At 30.0% G+C, this 4801-nt stretch overlaps 1 long non-coding RNA gene across 1 annotated transcript; it reads right to left on the bottom strand.

Moving 5' to 3' along the window:
- Positions 1-1133, bottom strand: LOC143059702 (uncharacterized). Its single transcript, XR_012973562.1, has 2 exons — positions 774-1133; positions 1-496 (listed from the first exon to the last, which is right to left on the bottom strand). It is a non-coding gene; the product is annotated as an uncharacterized LOC143059702 (long non-coding RNA).
- Between the last annotated feature and the right edge of the window lie 3668 nt (positions 1134-4801).

The following is a 4801-nucleotide window of genomic DNA, read 5'->3' as shown; positions in this document are numbered from 1 at the left end:
GGGCGAGCGAAATGTGCAGTTGATTCTTATTTTATTTTGTCAAGAGCTGTTAAAAAAAGCCAGGTGTTGAAACCAAAATTGAACAGCTGGAACTGAGATAGTCCCTAATAATTTTAATGAGTATTGTATTTTAATGTTGAAAAAGATGGGATCTACCTTCACAGAACATATTTTTATTAATGGATGACAAATTCTGATTTCGGGATTTGATTCCACTTCATGTTTACTTTATTACTTCTGACAGCTTGTTTGACAAACTAAATAGTATTAATCCATATCATAAGGGAAAATGTTGGAAATCCAAAGCATGTGTTGATAAAAAGTGCACACTTCAAATAACTCAAAATAACAACTCATAAATTGTTTGCTGCAAGTCCAAATCTTTGTCACCAAATGTTTTTTCATTCAATTAGCACATATATTTCCTATATTTTCTTAAGTTTGTCTTTTTTTTTTTAAATGTATGCACACATGTTGATTGCATGATTGTTGTTTGCTTTAAGGTGGTACCCAACACCTTCACTAAAATTAATTTGGTTCGATTAATTTTCATAAAATTTTGACAAAGTATTTACTTTGACCCTTTGACAAAAATATATAAAATAAAAAAAATTTGAACCAACTGTTTTACAGAAAAATTACACTGGTTATATAGCAGTTTGACAAACACTTATTTTGATCCTTAAGAAGCTTAATATTCCCTAATCAACACAATGTAATTAAAACGTTTAGCTGAATTTACAGAGTTATCTCCCTGTAGTGTTAGGTACCACCTTAAATAACATCCAGGACAAAGTTTTTCTTTAATATTCATCATTATACATGTATAATTTCCATAACTTGCTATAAATAAAGACTTAAAACAGCTTTAATCAAAATATGTTAACAGAACATGTTACTATTTATCTGATGATGGACAAATGCTATCTAAACCTGTTAATGAAAGGAAACACATGTTATACATGTATCAAGGAACTTTTTTAAAAGGAGAGTTTAATTTTAATTACATGCATCAGGAGATATTAAGTACTGTAAGGTCTATATAAATATTATACCAACTTCAATGTAGTACATGTTACATTTCTGGAAAAAGTACTTTCTAAAATAAAAGATAAGTGTAAGTATCAAAACTGACTATAATCATCTAATGCCTCAAATAAAAATAACTAAACTTAAAATTTTTTATCAAATGCCTTTCTGCAAGTGTGGTCATTTTTTAGACAGTTTTGAAACAACGAATAGCTAGATGTGTATGGACAAAATAAATGTCTGGCCTGTTGTTAAATTAGGTTGATGATGATTCAATGAAAACAGATTTGGGACCCACTATTTTTTTTTTTTTAATTATGTGTAATTGGTAAGAAAAGAAAATGACGTGGTTTGACTGCCAATGAGATAACTATCCATTAAAGTAATTACGCTGTTGATTATTTCTTGAGTTTCCTATATTTGCAGTTCTGGATCTTACATTTAAAGTTTAATAATCTTCATATGTGTCACATAAAGATTATCTTTTAAGACTTTATAACTTAAAAGGCTGTCCAAGTAAATATCAGGCAAATCCCATGATATGGGTGGCACAACATAATTTTTTTTCCCACTGAATTTTTGGTTCCAATGCAATGTTCATATCATACAAAGGATATATATGTCAAAGATATTTTTGAATCGACAGTGGATGACTCAGAAAATGTTTTAAAAGTTCACTAACAACGCAACAAAATTTTGTACAAAATATCTCCCCTTTTCAATGAATTTCAGTGCTTTCTATGTATTTTTTTTCTCTTGCAGTTAATTAAAAAAAACAAAATCTAACTTTGAGAAAGAATGAATTTGTGATATGAAACAGATGAAAAAATTTTGAAAACAAAATATGTTATGTGCCATACACTGCCTGGTTTTTCCATGGACACCCTCTTAATCATATGTATCCTTTATGTCTAACAAATGAACCATTTAACAGTCTCACTGTGGGGTAAAATATACTTCAAATACATTCTAATAACTATGGTTTTCTTTCTATACCTCAATATTTGTAAAAGCTGTCTTATAATCCAAAATATAATTATAGATTATCGTTGATCATATCAACAAGATTGATTTTCTAGCTTCAGCGGGTACAGCGAACACAAAGCAATCGAGTTGAGATGACCAATTATAATCTGTTTATCTCTATATAACCTATAAGACGTTGTCAATTTCATTACCAACGCCACATGCCTCCTTAGTTTCTAGCGATAATTTTTCATCTCAAGCAAGTAGCATGATATGAAGAATTATCACAGAAAAAGATCAAAGGAAAACATAACTTTCACATTCACATTACTTCATTGAATAAAACAGTCTTGTTCACCATGAACATAGAACATATAACAATCGATAAAAGCATACTTCTAGGAGAGTAGCCTAATACCCCTGGATCATAAACAAAGTAGGTTTTATATGCAAGATTTTTTGTCATAAATGAAATTACTAGGTTACAAATTAAATCTGGTGATCAGTAAAAATTGATCAATAAATTTCTGGTTAGCTTGAAAAAGTCAATTCCATCATAACTTTAAAAATAACTAATTACAAAAACTCAAAAACATTTTAATGGGAATCAACCCTGATTTCATATTCACAATAACAAATAAAAATATAACTTTTCTAATATGGCACAAATTATTTCCAAAAATATAAAATAAAGAAATCTACAATCAATTGCACCCCACTTTAAAATGCCCATTGTATACAAAACACGAGTTTTTCTTCTAACTAAAATTGAGCAGACATAAATCAGTGTTGTAAAATCACTTTTATTCATGACGTGTCATTAAAAAAAGGTTTGTATTCATTCACTGATCGACTTTCAATTAAAATCTCCCCTTTTATTATTTGGCAATGTATGGACTTTCATTTACTTGAGTTATCAAAATACTCCTGCTCCTCTTAGATGAGTATGTCCATGAATAAAAGATATTTCACAAAACCTTTCACAAATCTATGAAAACTGGTATCTACCTTTACTTGTACCTCCCTTGGTACCTTACAAACCAGTTCATACCTGAGAGTATTATGAAGTTCTGAGTTTTCAATAGAATGATAGGAATTAAAATTTGACTTTTGAAACAAGTTAAAAATTTCTACTGGTTTGTACCAAAATTATGGTACTCAACTCCTTAGCTCATCAATGACAGGAAACCAGCAGTATACACTTTTTAGTTAAGTTCATACTGGATAATGGAGAACATTCCAGTAAAAATGAATGCCATCAATGAATTAATAACTGGTTATAACAGTACACAATGAATAACTTAACTTATGGTTTGCTCTGCAAGTCTAATAATTAGACACTCTATATATTTTATTCTATATAAAGAATATTTTGAAAAAACAAAAACCTTATATCTGCCAAGGTCTATCAAGAGATAATTACAGCTCATACAAGTCCTAAGGGCCAGCTGAGGTCACATGTATGTCTGTGACGGCGCGGGACATTTGCCCTTTTTCATAGGATATTTGCACTTTTATTTTTGGACGCTTGCGCTTCAAATCAAAGAACATATGCACTTTTTAAAAATGGACATTAGTGCTTTTTACAAAGGACATTTGCGCTTTTGTAATATTTGGTTTTTATGACTATCCTCCTCTTTTATTCGGGCTTGGGACGTTAAAAGTTTAAAAATCATTGCATAGCACATTTCTTAACACATTGACATAATTTAAAAAGTTTACATACAGCTAAAACTAGTAAATGAAAACATTCTAAAGACATGAAAACACGTACAGTCATCTCAGGTCAGTTATCGTTTGATATCTGAAGCCCAAGGACTGAAAAAAAATAGCTCATGCTATCTGTTCTGTCTGGTATTTCGCCCATATTTCAAATAAATAATCATGTTCCTTAATTTTGAGGTGTCTGTTCATCAATATAACAAATCTTAATGTAATTCACAGACTGTTGTTAATTGATACTCTTCAAAAAGTAAAAAAATAACAGAATGAGTGAATAGAACTGTTCATTAAAGTGTGCATGGAAGGATTCTGCACCATTTGTCGTAATGATGACAAATATAAGTTAAATTCATCTATGTGATATTACTTCTCATTAAAATTACAGGTGGACGACTATAGGTAAAAAGAGCAAATGTCCGGTCAATTTAATACAGTTGATTCAAAATTTAAAGCGCAAATGTCCATAGTATTTGAAGCACAAATGTCCTATCGTTTTACAGGTAAAAAAGCACAAACGTCATGTGTCCGTCTGTGATTAGAAATTCAACAACAATTAGTGAAAATGCCTACCTATATATCTGTAAACTGCAAAAGTTAATAACCAGCAACATGAAAAGCAGTACTTATATAATGATTCCCTGAATATTATAACATATATGGCACATAATATGGCTATATTTAAATAATGTATAGTGTTCTGCTATTAAAATAGTATAACACATATGGCACAAAATATGGCTACATTATGTTAACGTATGGTATTTTCAGAGTTTGACCTGAGAATTCAAGGCAAGAAGAGGTGCAAGTTTATGAGTATTGTGACATTAAAATACATTTTGTTATGATTAATCATACCTGTCAACCTCTGAAAAAGGAAAATGCAGGTCAAAATTGAAGTTTAGTATTTATCTTTCTTAAGAATGGTTTTAATAGCTTTATTCACACTGCTTTTCAAAAATACAGTTCATAAGCCTTAGCTATAATTACAAATCAGTTATGGCTAAATGTTCTCCATAAAACAGAAGGAAGATAGAAGAAGTTAGTGTGTTTACTTACAGTGCAATATCTGGCTCAAAGCTTTCAT

The sequence above is a fragment of the Mytilus galloprovincialis genome, chromosome 14 (assembly GCF_965363235.1).
Source record: "Mytilus galloprovincialis chromosome 14, xbMytGall1.hap1.1, whole genome shotgun sequence".
NCBI lineage: Eukaryota > Metazoa > Mollusca > Bivalvia > Mytilida > Mytilidae > Mytilus > Mytilus galloprovincialis.
The sequence above is the reverse complement of the archived record's forward strand: the minus strand, read 5'-3'. Positions and strand labels throughout refer to the sequence as shown.